Source organism: Periplaneta americana, chromosome 14 (assembly GCF_040183065.1).
Source record: "Periplaneta americana isolate PAMFEO1 chromosome 14, P.americana_PAMFEO1_priV1, whole genome shotgun sequence".
In the NCBI taxonomy this organism is placed as follows: Eukaryota; Metazoa; Arthropoda; class Insecta; order Blattodea; family Blattidae; genus Periplaneta; species Periplaneta americana.
This window is the reverse complement of record NC_091130.1, coordinates 31921512-31943297: the sequence shown is the minus strand read 5'-3', so window position 1 is coordinate 31943297 and position 21786 is coordinate 31921512. Positions and strand designations below refer to the sequence as shown.

Here is a 21786-nt window from a genome sequence, read left to right as displayed (position 1 = left end):
GTAAAATTGTTGAAAAAAATCTTTGTTACAATGATAGAAAACATATTTCAATTAAAATAACCCCCCAAAGAGATTCTAAAACATACTTTCCTCCCTTCAAACCTATAGTAAAATACTAATGAAGAAAGAAGTTTGGTTCACTTTTATTATGCGCATCTTCCAGTTCGGCAATAGTACCAGATGTCTTGGCAGCAAATGAACCTTGTCACAAATACACTACACTATTGCCTACATAATGCGGAGTATCTTACAAGCAAACATTCTCATGCAGGCAGATAGAAAAGTTATTTCTTTCTTCCACCATGTTAACATTGTCAAAACAATTTCTTACATAAATTTTGGCCACTCGAACGCAATTACGAGGGCTGTAAAAATAAGTTTCCCTGGAGCCGTTTACAGAAAGAAAACAAAATTTCATGGAAATATTTATTGAAACAGATACAGCAATTGTTGAGCTATTTTTCAACATATTCCTCACCGGAATTGAGATATCTGTCATACCGTGGCATCAACATTCGTAGCCCTGTATCTTAGAAGTCAGCCGCCTGGGATCGGAACCAGCGTTTGACAGCCGTCTGCACCTCTCTGTCGATCCCATGGTATGACAAATGCCTCAATTGCAGTGGGGATATGTTGGAAAATAGCTCAACAGTTCTTGTATCTGTTCCAATAAATTTTTCAATGAAATTTTGTTTTCTTTCTTTCATGAAATCTAATTTTTACGGCCCTCGTAATTACGTTGAAGTGGCCAAAATTTGTACAAGCACTTGTTTTGGCATTATTAACATGATGTAAAAAAATAACTTAATCTGCCCACATCATGATGTTTGCCTGTTAGACAAAATCGACACAAGTCAATTCTCGTTCTATATAATAATCCGGGGAGCTACAGCTCTTGAAGGGCCCAGACCGACCAGCCGGCTGTTGGCCTTACGTTCACACACCCAAACAGAGGTGGACGATCATACAATCAGAATGGAGGTATGGTGTGTTTAGCACGATAATCCTCCCAGCCGTTATAACTGGCTTTCGCAACAGGATTTCGCTACCTATCGTAGTTCCTCAAATGCATCACGATGCTGGGTGAGCACCGGTACCATACACTGGACGAAATTACATGAGAAAATGTATTCCCCATGAGGACTCGAACCAGCGCGCATCCCGTAACGCGAGTGCTAGACAGGACGCCTTAGACCACGATGCTACGGCGCGGGATCCTCATTATATATATTGATTATTATTTATGCTCGACCATGCCGAAATGTAGTAATTATACACCTGGTAGTAGCCCTTTAATGCACCTCATTAAAGTACACCTATTCATTATAGTTCAGTTGTTCAGCCAATGAGAAATCACCATTGTACCATTATAAAACCGCAAGTATCGATTATTCTCGGATATGCAATCGAAAGACAATTAGCGAAACGTCACGGAGGCTGGAAATCCAATACTGTCGCAGAAGGTTATGTTCTGTTACTATAATAATTAGCGTTAATTGTAAATAATATTCAAATAAATTCAATTTGTCATCTCGTTTTTCAATTCTAAATCAATTACCAGGTTATATCAATATTGATGTTCATGTTATTCTCTAGTTTATATCAAGGTCAATGACATTCGTCCTTTGGAAAAAATCAATACATTCGCGTCTGCGCACATCTCACAATGTAGAAGGTCAGTTCCGCTCTTCACTTAGATAACCATAATATGAATACTTATGAATAATTTCAAGTTAGAAATATGGTCGAGCATAAAAAGTCGTATGAAACTTGCCTATAATGGTAATTAAGACGCTCGTATGAAAATTATGAAACTCGCTTGCGCTCGTTTCATAAACAAACATACTCGCGTCTTAATTACTACCATTATAGGCTCGTTGCATAATGTACTATTATTTCAATATACAGTTTCCTTTGTTGGGATGATGGGAAGAATTAATTATTTGAATAAAACATTCAAATATAATAAAAATATAAATTAACCAAAATCAGTACCCATCTCTATCTTTCGCAGAGTACCCTAACAATTTAGGCATTTTATTCACCCTGCAAGAAGAGCACCTGGGAGAAATGAAATATGACCGTAAATTAAAAATTAAATTCAGGGAACCGTCGTTAGATGTGTTTTGATTATAGGTGGAAGCAGATTTTCTGCAATTTCTAAGGGAACTGACATACATTATTCCAATTCCCCACATCTTATTTACGTGAATATGCGTTTTTTATATTTAAAGAACATGAAAACCGAACAAAGAAACAGGTTCTCCGACATTTACGGAAGTATTTCGAGGGTTCCTCACAACGAAAAGTTCGTGAATCACTGGTCTCTTGTTTGCTTATTTCACTAGTTAAGGGCAGTTCGCGTGCAATTACTCGTAAAATATTAAGTATCATCTCTATCGCAGATACATTCATTATCCTTGTTACACACTGTATCAAACTGTCTCGTAAATAAGACTTGTCCTTCAGAAGTGATTAGGCCTATATCTATAACATGCAAGGTACTATTTTCTCTTACAAGTAGTATGATAAAACCAGTGAACTAGTTGAAGTTATATGCGCATGAGATCCTCTTCAAAGACTGTACTGAATAATACGTGGTAAGTACACTTCAAATATTAAAATTTGTATTTTCGTACGTAGCAAAAGTTTATTTTGAACTAGCAGTACCCGTACGCTCCGCTGCACCCGTTAGAAATAAATATAAAATAATTACATAATTAAAATAAGGCGTTTGATCCAGAGAACATTCGTGTTTGATAGAAGGATAAATCGTTTAATATGTTACTTAATTTAAACTGCATCCAAACAATTAAAATGCGATCATATTGGTCCAGAGACACTCATTTGGTGCAATGACAATTCCTTTAACCTGTTTCTTAATTTTTATTACATGCAACCATAGTTAAATGACGATTGACATCATTTAGATTTAATGTGTATATTTTATTTTTACTTATGGTAATAACTTAATTTTAACCCTTGTTTTCTACGTATTCAGTAAATGGCGCTTGGCCCACTATGGTTATTTTACGACGCTGTATCAACATCTAGGTTATTTAGCGTCTGAATGAAATGAAGGTGATAATGCCAGTGAAATGAGTCCGGCATTTCCTCGATTTGGGTTGAGGGAAAACCCCGGAAAAAACCTCAACCAGGTAACTTGCCCCGACCAGGATTCGAACCTGGGCCATCTAGTTTCGCGGCCAGACGCGCTGACCGTTACTCCATAGGTGTGGACCCCCCACTATGGTTCTGAACCCTTCAAATAACTTAAATTATATTATATAACTAGCAGTACCCGTGCGCTCCGCTGCACCCGTTAGAAATAAATATAAAGTAATTACATAATTAAAATAGGACGTTTGATCCAGGGAACATTCGTGTTTGATAGAAGGATAAATCGTTTAATATGTTACTTAATTTAAATTGCATCCAAATAATTAAAATGCGATCATTTTGGTCCAGAGACACTCATTTGGTGCAATGACAATTCCTTTAACCTGTTTCTTAATTTTTATTACATGCAACCATAGTTTAATGAAGATTGACATCATTTAGATTTAATGTGTATATTTTATTTTACTTGTTATAGGTTTCCATTGAATTATGGTAATAACTTAATTTTAACCCTTGTTTTCTACCTATTCAGTAAATGGCGCTTGGTCGACTATGGTTGTGAACCCTTCAAAGAACTTAAATTATATTATATAATATTACATATTATATTATATTATATTGTATTATATTATATCAGAAGTTGCTGTAATAACATTATAGCATTATGTCCATCTAGAGAAACTACACTTTCCAATGCTGAAATAATAATTAATTATACAAATCGGTTAATTTAGCTTCCGATATTACTTCGTACAAACACAGAAACATTCTCTGTAGGCTATCTTTCATAGCTTTCGTTTGTTGCTCTCCAAGGCCCCATATAGACGAAGTCATTTGTTTTTTAATTCATTACACGGCCTTATATGGCAGTTATTTTAATTTTAAAACTCATTTATCTCATTAAATATCAGTCCTATCAAAATTTTTGAAGGAATAAAACTTATCGGAAATGATTTTTAAAGAAACTTTTGTTATGTCACATTTTTCACAAAAATCAATAATAAGCGAGATATTTCGATTTATTTAATTCAGGCCCCCTTATAACCTCCCTTTTAAATAATGTATTTTGAATGCCATATAGCCTAAAATCTAAGTTACAACGAACTTAATTTATATTCCAATTTTCATCGTAATCCGTTCAGCCATTATCGCGTGAAAAGGTAATAAACAGACAGACAGACAGACAGACATACAAACAATAATTTGAAAAAAGCGATTTTCGGTTTCAGGGTGGTTAATTATATATGTTAGGACCAATTATTTTTGGAAAATCGAAAATTACCAGAAAAATTTCGGCTACAGATTTATTATTAGTATAGATGATAAGAGTTTTTTTACAATAAATTATACAAATTATATTATGAATTGTGTTTGTAGATTTCCTATAATTTCATGAGAAACTCTATTATATAAATGAGTTGTAGGGATGAAAAAAGTAATATTTTGAATTGTTTTCAAAATCTATTTCATTTATAAAGTGTGTGCCAAGGAAACTGATTTTTCTTTAATGACAGCGTGTATTTATTTTTCCATTTTTTGGATTATTGAAATTTCAAAACATACAAAGTAGTTTATAAGTGGTAAAGATATGCTTTTTTTTTTTTTTTTTTAGACTTTTCAAAAACGGAAAAAATAAATACACAATGCCTCCTAGACACACTATTTATAAATGAAAAGTATAGTTTTTGAAAAGTGCTCAAAAAACAAGGTGGGTCAAAAGTCGCTTTCCCCAATATTCGTTCTTAGGTTTCACACTTGTACACATATACAGATGTCATAACTTGAATAAACGAACAGCTGGTGTAATAAGAGGTGGGTTGACAACCATATTCGTGCGTCAACTGTTTCACCGATATGCAATTGATATGGCAACAGGATGAAGCACCACCTCGTTTTGATTTAGCAGTGAGTAACTGCTTGAAGAAGCAGTTCCATGAATGGACAGTTTCTGATTAACATACAGAAAACCGCATCCAGATATTGTATCTCAATAATTTATTTACACCTGAAGTTGTAAAGATTTCATGTGGACACCCTGTGTATAATTACGTTATTTTCTCATTTCAAAATATATTCATTACTCAACAAAAATGAGCTCGTGATTTACAGTTAGGAAAATAATTATCCATGGATTTGATTCGGAATCAGGATGATTGGCTCCTCAAATGAATCTTCATTCTTAGGATTAATCACGATCTGTGGCATATAGGTCCTCATACAAAGCACTCAGCTCGACTCCTAGTCCGGAACACGCGCATCAGACATGCCTGCATGGACGGCGTAGACTCCATCATTAATCCGTAACAGGAAATAGTAATAATAATAATAATAATAATAATAATAATCATCATCATCATCATCATCAATCAGGTTAGGCCATAATGACATATGCATTTATTTTGTAACAAAATCTGCTTGTTTATTATATTAATTTTTCTTTTCATAATTATATGAAAAATAACATTTTTAAAGTTTCAAACATTACTTTCAACGTGAATTAATGAGGTATATCATAAAATGAATGCATATAAATGTTTCTATATGTCTTGTGAATGTAAGAGAGAAAAAAAACCGAAGCTTAAAAATTGAGACCTTTCACTAAAAAACTGGGTTTGAAAATATTTATAAAAATAATAGAAAAAATAAAAATCGAAAAGCCAAAAACATTTGGGAATTCAAAGTTTGGATTTTATTACACCTTTACATAGTAAACATAGTACTCCCAAAATTTGGTTGAAAGAAAATGATTAGGAAAAAGTTGTCATTTTTAGTGCATTGTCTCCTTAACCATCTTATTTTGGGGCTGCCAACTCCTTTATTCCCACCTGGATTTGCATCCAGAAACGAGCAAATGCTGGGTAACTTTCGGTGCTGGACCCCGGACTCATTTCACCGGCATTATCACCTTCATATCATTCAGACGCTAAATAACCTAGATGTTGATACAGCGTCGTAAAATAACCCAATAAAATTAAAAAAAAGCATCCAGAATGATTACAGAAGGAGATTGTACTTATAATTCTGTGTCTTGTTCACACTGCAGAAGACCTTCCATCATGTATTTTCGTCTTGCTATATTGCTTGCACTGCTGTTCTCGTTGCCCGCTTTAGAGGGCGCCCGAATTCTGGCACTCATGAACATGCCGTCACCCAGCCACACATTCTTCGGCAGGGCTCTGACTCGCGCTCTCGCCAGAAGAGGACACCAGGTAGGAACGTCAGATTTATTGGAAATATATGATTAGTCGGCTGACTTGACATTTAAATATCGTTTATGCTCGACCATGTCGATATGTAGTAATTATACACCTGGTAGCAGTCCTTTCATGCATGTCATTAAAGTACACCTACTCATTAAAGTACAGGTGTTTTCAGCCAATGACAACTCAGCTTACAGGTGTTCAGCCAATGACAAGTCAGCTTTGTACCGTTATAAAACCGCAAGTATCGATTATTCTCGGATATGCAATCGAAAGAGAACTAGCGAAAAGTCACGGAGGCCGGAGGCCGCAGAAGGTTATGTTCTGTTACTATAATAATTAGCGTTAATTGTAAATAATATTCAAATAAATTCAATTTGTCATCTCGTTTTTCAATGTCGAATTCAATAATCAAGGTTATACCAAGTTTAACGGGATTACATCAAGGTCAATGACATTATTGTTCCTCGGAAAAAATCAATACTTTCGCGTCTGCGCACATCTCACAATTGTACGACCTAGAACAAGGTCACTTCCGATCTTGTCAGATACAAATAAAATGTATACATCTGAATAATTTCAAGTTAGAAATATGGTCGAGCATAAAAAGTCTTATGAAACTCGCCTATAATGGTAATTAAGAAGCTCGTATGAAAATTATGAAACTCGCTTGCGCTCGTTTCATAAACATCCATACTCGCTTCTTAATTACTATCATTATAGGCTCGTTACATAATGTACTATTTTGCGCTAACCCAAATCGTGTAAAAATGTACATACGAGTATTTCTCAGTAGGCACACGGATAGAGATAGATAGCTACTGTATATGTCTATGTGTGTAAATATATAGGTATGATGTATGTACAGCTGTAAAGAAAAAGTGGCCGCACTCGTGAACAACGAATATTTTCTAAGTTCATTTCGGATAATGGTGATGTTACAAGATGCATGCGCTTATAGAAGCAGTTTCGGAACTAAGATGTTTAAGTAGAAGCCATTCACATTTGCAGCCGTGGTGCGTTCGCTTAATGATTCGAAGGTTGTGAGTTCGAGCCTTGTTCAAGTTATTTTATTTTGTTATCGTTCTTTAGCGATATAAATAACATTCAAGTTATTTATATTCTGTTATCGTTCCTTAACGTTATAAATAATGTTCAAATTATCATTTTATTTTGTTATCGTTCTTTAGCGATATAAATAATATTCAATTTATTTATATTGTTACCGTTTTTCAGCGTTAAAAATAATATTTACGTTATCACTTTATTTCGTTATCGTTCGTTAGCGATATAAATAATATACAAGTTATAATTTATATTCTGTTATTGTTCTTTAGTGTTATAAATAAAATTCAAGTTGTGCAAATCTAGGTTTCAGATCTTTTCCCCTTATGTCCACATAAGACGCTGACAAGGCGCCAGAAACCACAGTGATTGCACACAAACTCTGTGTGACTTGAAATTGTGGTTTCAGGATTAAGGCCGTAAGGCCTTCTCTTTCATCCTACCAGATAACACATAGAAATACATGTGTCCTTACAAGTAACAATGGTATTTATATCTGGCGATCAGGCGGGCCATTTGACAGGAACTCTTCGACCGATCCATCTAAAAGGGAATACCCACAAACGACAACACAGAAATGGAATGGAGCTCCATAATGCATCAGCCACATGTCTCGTGACAATGATACAGACACACAAGATGCTACCTAAACGTGCTTTCGCTGATACGATCAATGATAGGAAATGACGTCAACCAAAGTGTTGCCACCTATCTCGGAACAAGTGCATCTCCGAAATATATTCAATGGACCACAAATCACCTCCCGAAGTTTGTTCCACATTTTGGAAACAATCTGTGTTATACAAAACCAAACATTTTATTCTTTTTGTCCTACTCTAAGCAATGTTATATTTAATTTGTGTACACTTAATATGGGCAATTATCTATAGTAATGTCACAAGAGGTCTGATATTATTGGGAAATCTCAGAGCTCGAGTGACATTTATCAGGATTATTCGTGAACAAAATAAAAATATAAATAATATATCCCTAAAATTCGCTCACAAAATGTTAATAATTGTACATTTATGAATCAGACATTGTGAAGTCGAAATAGATGAATAACGATTACTGCAATGAAGAAATGTTATTCGGTAATGGCAATTCAGAAAAGCGAAATACAGGTTTAAAAATGTTAATTCATGTAGGCCTACTGCGATTTTCTCTCGTTATTATAACAGAAATACGTTTTCATTATCTGCAGAAATCATAATTTAACTTAAACATTTTATAGTATAATTATAAATAACCTGATTAATACAAAAATTAAATGAACATGAGTGTCATTTTCTTTAGATACAATGGACATGGAATTACGAGTAGAAGATGAAGATGTAGATGTGGAAGTAGGACTTCGCACTTTATTTAGTACAATGGATTCATGACCATCGATTTACGTGGAAACAATTGGCGACACCGACTAAACAAAAGAACGACAATGCGATAAATTGATAGTGATAAATCGAGCTGCAGAAATTATCGCGATGTATGACTGTGATTGGTTGGAATTCAAAATTTCATTACACTTCATTGGCCGAAAATGGAATGACATCATATAAATGAAATAGTCATATAAAATGATAATTATTAACATAACCAGCACAACACATCAGTCTCCTGGCGTTATACAGGATGTTTCCGAGGTGGTGTTACAAACTTTCAGGGATGATGGCGAAGGACACATGTATCAATTTGAGATAAGGAACCATGGTCCGGAAATGACTGAGTCGAAAGTTACAAGCAAAAATAGTTGTGTGGCAATGAAATAATTTTATTTCTCTGTACACCTTATTTATGTGTATTTATCTGTACATCTTACATATACTGTATTCATCTGACGTTGTTTACGTTGTCTACTTACAGTATTCCATTCAGTGCGCTGTCTGAGGGTTGGGGACAGGAAACTACACTAAAGCAATGCAGATGGCGTAATGTGTAACGGACATGGTCGGTCCTAATATGCACGTCTGTAGACAGCAGTGTATGTGCACAAGCTGCAGTGCCCAGTCGATCAGTCCTAGTGAAATGAAGGAATACACGAGAGCGGAATAAGCAGACCTGATTTTCGAATACGGATGAGCCAATGGGAACAGTAGACAAGCTCACAGATTGCATAGGTGCAAGTACTCACGTAGGAGACATTAGGCCCTTACCATCTTTCCACGACTGTTCCAAAAGTTAAGGGAAGGATGGCACGTGGTGCCACATTACAATTCTATTTCCACAAAACTATTTTTGCTTATAACTTTCGACTCGGTCATTTCCGGACCATGGTTCCTTATCTCAAATTGATACATGCGCCCTTCGCCATCATCCCTGAAAGTTTGGAACACCACCTCGGAAACACCCTGTATGTTGGTCGTTATATCTTATATTACTTGAGTCGTGCGTGTTTCGTAACTTTAAATAAAATACTAAAAAAATATTTAATGTCTTAAGAGTACCTTTTCATTGAATTAATAACTGAGATGGAATTCTTGCTCTAGTATGTTGTAGAAAAAAAGTATTATTAATGTTTGTAATAAACATTGTAAAATGATTTCTTTATTTCATTTATGAAGTAATTTTCACGTTAGTTCAATGCACAACATGATAATTTATTTTGCTACTAAGTTACTAAATGCTTATTGTTTCCTATTACTACCTAGCTATTGATAATGATATTAACTTCGAAAATATATGTTACTGCTTGTCTTACAAAGTCATAATGAACAATTATTCCGAAAGGAATATATGACGACATCACTAATTAGTCAGAGAAAATATTTGTAATTGATTAAATGGCGATCTTACTCGTGTTAATTATGTAAGCATGTGCGGCTTACAGCTGTTTCGATGCTACTTCACACCATCCTCAGAGCCTTCTGTGTCATCTCAACTTCGCTGCCTGTTGTGTGGGTGCGTTCGTGTGATGAAGAGTTGTGTCAAATAGTGTGTGTGTGTGTTCTGAAATTGATCTGTGTGTTGAGTATTTGATTAAACATAACTAATACCAACCACACATACAATAACATAAATACAGACATAGAAATCCTACACATACAACCCAAAAACCAAAAACTCAACACACTAGAACAATATGAAATATAGAGGCACACTAAAACACACCCTAATCAAATACTCAACACACAGATCAATTTCAGAACACACACACTATTTGACACAACTCTTCATCACACGAACGCACCCACAGAACAGGCAGCGAAGTTGAGATGACGCCGAGACACAGAAGGCTCTGAAGATGGTGTGAAGTAGCACCGAAACAGCTGTAAGCCGCACATGCTTATATAATTAACACGAGTAAGATCGCCATTTAATCAATTATTTATATTCAAGTGTTAAAAGTAGTGTACGAAAGATTCAACATGGAAAATATTTCTTTCGTATACAAAACTAATATGTCATTTATATATTTAACCATTTAATAAACGCGCTCTCTGCAAAATAGACCTACTAATCTTAAGAACGCCTCAATATAGATTTCTTATCGGTTGAAAAAGAGAAAAGAAAATTCAGAGGGATCTGCAGCTTCTTTATTGAGCTGCAAAGGGTGTCACAGATCACGCTTATCGTACAACATAACCGACTCACATAAAAGGTGAAAACTGAGCTGCATAGAAATATATTGTGTTATTTACATTAACTTCGTATTTTTTCAGGTGTTGGAAATAAGCCCTGATGTGGATACAGATCCTACGCCCAACAGAACAACCATTCACATGGAAGAAGTATATGAAAATATCATAGTAGATTATAAATATGAAGATTACATTAGTCTTTCCGTATTTCCTTTAATTCATAGGTTTTGTGGCTGGACTGAACTGGTATGTAGACTAGAGCTACAGTCGAAGGGAGGTCAGAAACTGTTAGAGCTACCTTCAAGTGAAAAATTTGATGTCGTCATCACAGAAACAAATTTCAATGAATGTTTTTTCGGATTTATAAGTAAATTTGGTTCGCCTCCAGTAATAGGAACTTCATCAATGGGCATAATGCCATGGTCAAGTACCTACTTGGGGACTCCAGAAAACCCTTCATATATGCCACATTTTCTTCTTTCTTATTCAGATCGCATGAATTTAATCCAAAGACTTTACAATTTCATAATATTTAACTATAAGAATTTTATATATGGGCATTACATAGTTCCCGGCCAAGAAGCCATGGCGAAGAAATATTTTAAAGAAGAATTGGAGTCGTACTGGAATCTCCAGAGAAACTTCAGTCTAATACTTGCTAATACTGCTTTCGGACTCGATTATCCTCGTCCTGTCTCGCCGAATATTATTCCAGTTGGTGGACTGCACATTAAAAGGTTACCTGAACCTATTCCAAAGGTATGTTATTGTTATTATTATTATTACTACTACTACTACTACTACTACTACTACTACTACTACTAATACTTCCAGCAGAATTAATACAAGAGGCTGGAAGCGCATTAGCTAGCTCAATTTATAAACTTGTACTTGCTATTTTGGAAAAGCAAATTGTACCAGAAGGAGTCCATAATTGTATAGCTCGCGCAAGAAACGATTACCGAAAACCAATGGTGGCGTTGCTGTCTGTTTTGACGTGTGTATGTAGGCACGCCGAGGGAGAAGAGGTACGGGCTGATGGAAGTACTGTCTCTTCCAAGAAGATGAACAAATGAGGACAACGCTGTGGAAATAAAGAACGTAGCAAGAGAAAAATTCGAAGCTAATTAAACGTGCAACATATGTTTACGAATGAAATAATAATACCGTGCGATACAAGACACGTATTCACATGCAATGGAACAAATTAAAGTCGTAATGTAACTATCATAACGCAAGACTCATTCTATTGATGTCATTTCTCTTCCAACTTGTCGATCTGGTTGGCAAGTTGGTATATCGCTGGTCTTCTATGCCCAAGGTCGATCCCGGGCCAGGTCGATGGCATTTAAGTGTGCTTAAATGCGACAGGCTCATGTCAGTAGATTTACTGGCATGTAAAAGAACTCCTGCGGGACAAAATTCGGCACATCCGGCGACGCTGATATAACCTCTGCAGTTGCGAGCGTCGTTAAATAAAACATAACAGTAAACATCTCTTCCGATTGTACTCTTGAATATAATTCAAGTTATCTCGTGACCTTTCCTCTCGCCCGCCCTTCCTTATCGCAGTGTTTGATTCGCATTCCTTCCGTCGGTAATCCGTACTTGCGAGACCTATACCTATTTCTAAGAACAAGACTAACTGTAGTAACTTTCGAGGAATATCACTTTAGTCGACGTCGTACAAAAATTTATCTAACATTCTTTAGAGAAGATTAACTCCGTACATAGATGAAATTATTATGCATCATCAGTGCGGTTTTAGGCGTAATAGATCGACTATTGATCAGATTTTTTGTATTCGACATATATTAGAGAAAAAAATGGGAATATAAGGGTACAGTACACCAGTTATTCATAGATTTCAAAAAGACATATGACTCGGTTAAGAGAGAAGTTTTATATAATATTCTTATTGAATTTGGTATTCCCAAGAAACTAAAATGTGTTTTAGTGAAACTTACAGCAGAGTCCGTATAGGCCAGTTTCTATCTGATGCTTTTCCAATTCACTGCGGGCTAAAGCAGGGAGATGCACTATCACCTTTACTTTTTAACTTCGCTCTAGGATATGCCATTAGGAAAGTTCAGGATAACAGACAGGATTTGGAATTGAACGGGTTACATCAGCTTCCTGTCTATGAGGATGACGTGAATATGTTAGGAGAAAATTCACAAACGATTAGGGAAAATACGGAAATTTTACTTGAAGCAAGTAAAGCGATAGGTTTGGAAGTAAATCCCGAAAATACAACGTATATGATTATGTCTCGTGACCAGAATATTGTGCGAAATGGAAACATAAAAATTTGCAGATTTATCCTTTGAAGAGGTGGAAAAATTCAAATATCTTGGAGCAACAGTAACAAACATAAATGACACTCGGGAGGAAATTAAACGCAGAATAAATATGGTAAATGCCTGTTATTATTCGGTTGAGAAGCTTTCGTCATCTAGTCTGCTGTCAAAAAATCTGAAAGTTAGAATTTATAAAACATATTACCGGTTGTTCTGTATGGTTGTGAAAATTGGACTCTTAACTTCGAGAGAGGAACAGAGATTAAGGGTGTTTGAGAATAAGGTGCTTAGGAAAATATTTGGGGCTAAGAGGGATGAAGTTACAGGAGAATACAACCAATTCTATGACCACGGTATCATTATTGTGAATAATTGCAGATTCGTTGCCAAGATGCTGCAGTTCTGGTTAGAACACTTTTTACGTTTTTACGGATGAAGCCTGGTTTCATCTGTCGTGTTACGCTAATTCTCAAAATATCAAAATTTGATTATCTCAAAGTCCGTATGTAGTGAAAGAAACTAAACTTGATAGAAGTAAAATAGGCGTGTGCTATGAATCCCGAATTTATTATTGGCCCTACTTTTTTTTTTTTTTTTTTTTAAGAATCATTGTTCTGAAGTTTACTGTTCCGATATTCTGTTTCATTGATTGGACAGTTAAATTTAATGAAGAACAGCTGCTAAATGGTTTTATTTAACAGAATAATGCTACGGCTCAATCATGTCATTCATCAATAAATTTTTTATTTGTTATTTTACGACGCTCTATCAACTGCTGTGATTATCTAGCATCTGAGTGAGATGAAGGTGCTAATGTGTTACACGGAAACAGTAGCTGCAATCCATTATTGGACACGTCAACTGGCACCGTGTATACGGACCTTAAGGAACTGCAGTCTGTTCCGACTCAAACAGGCTTATAAGGACGATGTTCTCTTGGAATGCAAACTTACGACAAAAAACAAGGCACAGAAAATACTGTGTATACAAAAATATAACAACTAAGAATCACTAAGAATTATTCAGTAAATATACTGTACGAATTAAAACACTGAAAACAACCAACATTTTAACAATAAAATATGATTCAAATTGCAATAACTGAATAGATAATCCATAGGCCTATTATTGTTTCAGGATGTGAAACATATTTAGGACGAGGCGAAACACGGTTTCATATTCTTCAGTTTGGGGACGAATCTACGGATCGGAGGCCTTCCGAAAGCGAGAGCAACGGCACTCTTCGAGGCATTTGCGTCGTTACCTCAGCTGATCCTTTTGAAATCCACAAGGAAAGACCTAGCAGGAATTCCAGTGCCACCTAATGTTATTGTACGAGATTGGTTTCCCCAAAATGCAGTTTTAGGTAGGAAAATGACACGTTATTTTGAGACTAGCCGTACCCGTGCGCTCCGCTGCACCTGTTAGAAATAAATATAAAGTAATTACATAATTAAAATAGGACGTTTGATCCAGGGAACATTCGTGTTTGATAGAAGGATAAATCGTTTAATATATTACTTAATATAAATTGTATTTAAATAATGAAAATGCGGTCATTTTGGTCCAGAGAGCAATCATTTGGTGCAATGACAATTCCTTTAACATGTTTCTTAATTGTTATTACATGCAACCATAGTTTAATGAAGATTGACATATCATTTAGTTTTAATGTGTATATTTTATATTATTTGCTACATGTTTCAGAAGTTACTGTAATAACATTGTAGAATTATGTCCATCTAGAGAATATACACTTTCCAATGGTGAAATAATAATTAAACAATTAATTAGCTTCCGATATTACTTAATACAAACACAGAAACATTCTCTGTAGGCTGTGTTTAATAGCTTTCGATTGTTGTTGTCCAGGGCCCCTTATAGACGAAGTCATTGTTTTTATTTCAGTACAGCGCCTTAGATGGCGTTGTTATTGTAATTTTAAAACTCATTTATCCCATTAAATATCAGTTCTATCAAAATTTTGTATAGAATAAAACTTATCGGAAATAATTTTTAAAGAAACTTTTGTTATATAACATTTTTCATGAAAATTAATAAGGGAGATATTTCGATTTATTTAATTCAAGCCCCCTTATAACCCCCCTTTTAAATAAAGTATTTTGAATGCCATGTAGCCTAAAATCTAAGTTACAACGAACTTAATGTATATTCCAATTTTCATATAAATCGGTTCAGCCATTATAGCGTGAAAAGGTAACAAACATCCAGACAGAGAGACAGACAGACAGACAGATAGACATACAAACAAAAATTTCAAAAAAGCTATTTTCGGTTTCTGGATGGTTAATTATACATGTTAACACCAATTATTTTTGGAAAATCGAAAATTACCAGAAAAATGTTGGCTACAGTTTTATTATTAGTATAGATATCTTTAAATCAACATTTAACCCAATAATATGTATAATGACTTAATGACTTAAGAGAGATAAGATTACATAAGGTTAGGTTAGATTTAGATTATATACCGTGAGTTCCAGTGTATGTTCTCGGTGTTTTTGTCGGCCGATTAAGGTCTGCCCCGCTAACGTCGCTGCTTGCATCCGCAAACTCACAGCTCTTCGCCGGATTAAAACTTATGCACTATGTTCTATATTAACATTCGGTATTCATCTTCTCACAGTAGCTGAAAGTCTGGTGGGCTTTCTTGGTACAATGTTCCAAGGTAGCTCCTACTTCATCCAGTTCTTGTTCGGTTATCGTTGGTACAGCATTTTGAGTGACTTTACTCGTTTTGAAGTAGTGGCCTTACACTTATACCTTCATGGAATTATAAAACAAGTGATCGTCCGAGGTTCCCAGAACAGTATTTTGAGTAACTCTGTTGGTCTTGAAGTATTGGTGTAACACTTGTCCCTTTACGGAACCAACAGATATTCTTCCGAGGTTCTTCCGAACATTTTCAGTAACTTTGTCTTTAAGTGGTGTCCTTATATCTCTCCTTTTATGCAACCAAAAATATGACCGTCCGAGGACTATAATATATCCTTGCGATAGATAGAACTCTGTTTCGAATACAGCAGACAATAAAGCACAGCATTTTGATTAACTCTATTCCTTTAAGGGGCCAAAAAGAAGACCAATCATGACTACATGTCCTTACGCTAGAATTCTCTTTCGGATCTCGCAGGCAATAACGCACATCTTTTGATTAAATTTGTTGGTCTTATATCTGTCCCTCCATGGGACCAAAAAGATAACCGTCCTAGATCTCCAAATCAGAACTACTGTTACATATCCTTGCGATAAAACTCTATTCCGGATCTCGCAGCCAATAATATAGCCTACATTTTTTTCAAAAACTCTGCTGGTCTTGAAATAGCGACCTTACACCTGTCCCTTTAAGGAGTCAAAAAGATGATCGTCTGAGGTTCCCAGAATAGAAGTACATGGTAGATAGAACAGAAATTCCCATCCATCTTCAATATTGTTTGTACGCAGAGCTGTATAGTGTGATGTCCCTTTTAATGTGGGAACGAATTATTTTCTTTGATAAGCAATGTGGTTGCAGGACGATGATTATTTTTAACTGAAAACTTTCTCAGTCTCTGTCTCTCCCTCTTTCTCTCTAAAAAAACTACACTACACTCAGCTGAAAATAAAGATTAATGGACGGAATGCTCCGATATGTTCACCATAATATATCTTATCTGTATTCATTGGGCCGTTATTTGTTTGAAATTGGTAAGGATCGAATATTAGACCATTAACAATGATATCCAACAAGAGTACCCGTACATTATGTTATTGTGTCACATTTCGAAATTATGTTCTACCTGAAGGACATTCCTGAATCACTGCAAAGGTGGCGAAAACAACGGGTTGTTGTGGATAGTAATATCATGTAGCAATGACAAAAGGAAGATGTTTCCCTCTTATTGAAGATGTTACTTTGTAGGGTAAAGGTTGATAATATCGTGATATGAGTAATATTGTGATAGTTCTTTTTGAGAATTTATTACAATTTTACTGAGCGAGAAGAAGATCGGTTTTTTGCGTCAACGTATTAAGGGAATGTTCGTGGACAAGTTGCTACATAAAACCGGTTCTTCTCTCGCTCAGTAAAATTGTAATAAATTCTCAAAAAGAACTATCACAATATTACTCGTATCACAGTATTACCAAAATTTAACCTATTATTAAATCACAGTTTATTAACTTGCTCATAACATTATCTACAACACTCATATTTAATCTGTCAACACTTATGAGGTTATATTCATGAATATATAGAAAATGTGTACTAATGGCATTATATCAATATAATCTAGTGACTTTGAAAATCTTAAATTCTCAGAATAACGCAAAACTTGTGTGTTACAGCTCACCCAAACATCAGGATATTCATAACTCAATGTGGAAGACTGAGTATAATGGAGGCGGTATATCGGGAGGTGCCAATGATAGCAATACCTATTTTCGTGGATCAGTATGCAAATATGAGGTTAATTGTAGAAAGAGGTGTTGCAGTGCAACTAGATCCTAACACAATGACAAAGGAGGATGTTCTGTCAGCAGTGAGGGAAATTCTCAGCAATCACAGGTAAATTACTTTGTATTAATATTAACATTAATTAACCGACATATTTTCAAAGTGGCCTGTGATTTTCAGTCTCCGCTGTAGACTATAGAGAAGCTGAGTCCCGAAAGAACAACAGACACTGACGAGCGGTGGTTGTTCTCATTTTATGATGCCATTTCATAATATGGGAATGGCCAATCTGATATACGGTATATGTGATCAGGACGGAAACATACTGAAATTCCATATTTTACGTTTTCTATGTTTTCCCTCTTTGCTGAACTACTTTAGAATTCAAGATACAATGATTTTTTTTCTACATTAAAGTTAAGGATGTCTTTAATTATGTTTGTGTGGTTACCTTGCTCGTCAATTGATCGAAATTTGTGGGTTTAATCCCCGTCGAGGACAACAGATATTTTAAGGTCGATCCAAATGTTCTTGGTATTGCTTCCCCTTTAAATAAAAGTAAAGCTTGCAGTTCTGTGTCGTAGACAGGATTGGGACTTTACGCGTAAAAAAGGTTATTTACATTACAGTAAAATACGCGTAAATAATGCGTAATTAACGAAATGAATGTAAAATACGTAAAAACTTTCAAGAACTTTTATTTTTAGTCTTTTTTTGCTCAGTTTGTGAAGAAAATTTAACGTTTGAACTGCCAACAAACCTAGCATATAACTCAAGGCTATCAATTAATGTTAAAAAAATTGAGACCTTAAGAAGATTTTACAATTCATACCGGATGAATTGAAAGGTTTCTACACAGAAATGTACACTTGGCCTACGACCAACAAACATAGTAATGCCAGTGGAAGCGAAGATTGAAAAAATAAGTTTATTAATGTTCTGACATACAAAAAGTTTATTCAGCCACGCTTCCAACTCGTTGATAATTAGTCATTAACCACATAAAATTTGGAAAATTATTACATTTAATGAGTTATTATGTTCAAATCGTAATGCTTATCTTAAACTGTTGCACTATGAAAAGGCCTTTATTACTAAAAAAGTTTATATTTAAAGCCCCTTAAGTGAAAAAACAAAACTTTCGGGAAATCAGTAAAACTGTTCAGTTTAATTAATTTTATTTCAATTTTCAAAATGTATTTAACAAGTGATATTAGTTGCTAAATGTTAGGTTTATTCATGATTAGTTGTGTTTTATTATATATATATATATATATATATATATATATATATATATATATAGTCTATAAAGTCCCCCCCAAAAATTAGTTAGGATGTTATGGGATTCTTCTAACAAAAAAAAAAATCACAATATATAGACTATATATTTTTTTTCTGCTGCAACAGACATTTTTCTTATCAGGACATAAAAATAATGAAGTAATTGATGTTTAGATTGTCAAAACCAATAAATGTTAGTTTATTACTCCGTGTATAAAACAATTTTCTATATTACGTATTTTACATGTAAATTGCACTACAATACGTAGGCCTGCGTGTAATTTACTCGCCCAGCCCTGGTCGTACATTTGTAGAACATAAATAAGTACAGTATTATCCCGAAAAAAGCGGCTGTATGGAATATATATTGTTTTTTATCTATATCAAAATTCAACAATAGGTACTAATCTTTCACGCCAGTCACTTTAACGGTATTGGTAATGACTTCGAACTTACAGTTGTCAGGAAAAGAATCTCTCTCATCTGTCACGTACAGTGTAGCATGACCAACCAGAATATCTTACGAAAGAAGTCAAATTTCCTAAATTTTCCCGGAAAAGCATGTAGTTGTTTATTATGATGTGAGTTTTCACGGAAACAAGAAGGCTACCATCCTTCCTTTTCTGGATATTTTCATGCAAATTATAGTCAAGTTCTATAGAATGACAATTCAATTTTCAAATTTTCAGTAATGGTTGAAGATGTCATACCACTACTCTCGTAATATTTTCGCAAAACAATACTTAAATTACAATTACAGTATTTAATAAAGTATTAAACGCTGCAGGTCATGTAATTAGTTTTCCTCGCTTAATTGCACTTTAATCTCACTAACTCATGTAAGAGATTATAAACGAATAATGCGCAAGTAATTTACTTCACAATTTTAAATAACTTTTACTACAGCAGAAGCTGCACGTGCGATATAACCTTCTCCACATAGTAATGGTAATAATAACAACAATAATAATAATAATAATAATAATAATAACAACAATAACAGTAATAATAATAAGCTCATGCTGAATACCATAAAAACAAATCACATTGAAATGTTTCACAAATCGAAGGGTTAAATTTGAAATCATGTTCGTAATATAAGTTCTTCGCAAGTTTTACAACAAGGTGCTCTGCAACAGTAGGATATTAATTATAAATCTGGTCATCCTAATATAAAAGGAGTTCAGGACAAAATATTACAGCGACCATATTTGGAGGCATTGCCAATAATAATAATAATAATAATAATAATAATAATAATAATAATAATAATAATCTCATGCTGAATACCATAAAAACAAATCACATGGAAATGTTTCACAAAAAGAAGGATTAAATTTGAAATCATGTTCGTAATTTAAGTTCTTCGCAAGTTTTACAACAAGGTGTTCTGCAACACTAGGATATTAATTATAAATCTGATCATCCTAATATAAAAGGAGTTCAGGACAAAATATTACAGCGACCATATTTGGAGGCATTGCCAATAATAATAATAATAATAATAATAATAATAATAATAATAATAATAATAATAATCTCATGCTGAATACCATAAAAACAAATCACATGGAAATGTTTCACAAAAAGAAGGATTAAATTTGAAATCATGTTCGTAATATAAGTTCTTCGCAAGTTTTACAACAAGGTGCTCTGCAACAGTAGGATATTAATTATAAATCTGATCATCCTAATATAAAAGGAGTTCAGGAGAAAATGTTACAGTGACTATATTTGGAGGCATTTTCAATAATAATAATAATAATAATAATAATAATAATAATAATAATAATAATAATAATAATCTCATGCTGAATACCATAAAAACAAATCACATGGAAATGTTTCACAAAAAGAAGGATTAAATTTGAAATCATGTTCGTAATTTAAGTTCTTCGCAAGTTTTACAACAAGGTGTTCTGCAACACTAGGATATTAATTATAAATCTGATCATTCTAATATAAAAGGAGTTCAGGAGAAAATATTACAGTGACTATATTTGAAGGCATTTTCAATAATAATAATAATAATAATAATAATAATAATAATAATAATAATAAAATAGATACGTTGTGAAAGACTATTACTTAAACTTATGTAGCCTAATATTATTGTTATGTACCGAAGTACGTATGATATTTCCGTGCAGGAATTCTACATTACCATGTGAGCCGTTCAGAGCAGAAGTGGTTTAAGTCAAAATTGGGTAATGAGGTTTAAAGTAAAAATTCTATAAAATATAGTGCAAAGTAGCAATTAATATGTCCTTCGTGCTATCCACTGACTATTAGGCCTAATAGTTTAAATAAATTGAATATTTATTGCTTCTTTGCGCTGTAGTTTACAAAATATTTACTTTAACCCTCATTACCCATTTTTTACTTACACCACTTCTACTCTCAACGGCTCGTATGATGAAGGATGGGTTGAGCGGAGAAAAATTCTCTTTGGCACCGGAAATCGAACCCGGGTTTTCACCTCTACACTTTATCCACTGAACCACACCGGATTCCAGTTCCGATGCGGGACTGAATCCTCTCAGTTTAAGTTCCACCTCTTAGTTTCCCTTTAGTGGCCAACCCTCATGCACTGTATCACAGACAGTGGCTCAATGTTCAACACACTATGTGCAGAGGTGCACCCATTACGAGTGACTAAGTGGTCGGGATCCGACGGAATGAGCGCCGTCTTAAATCACTAAGTGATGTACCGAAGTACGTATATTTCCGTGCAGGAATTTTGCATTACCATATGATGAAGGATGGGTGGAGCAGAGGAAAATTCT

The 21786-nt window shown here is 34.4% G+C and overlaps 1 protein-coding gene across 3 annotated transcripts in view; it reads right to left on the bottom strand.

The window, feature by feature from the left end:
• The window catches only part of Syn1 (Syntrophin-like 1), a 703617-nt gene that overhangs the window by 203283 nt on the left and 478548 nt on the right, over nucleotides 1-21786 (bottom strand). The window lies entirely within an intron of this gene.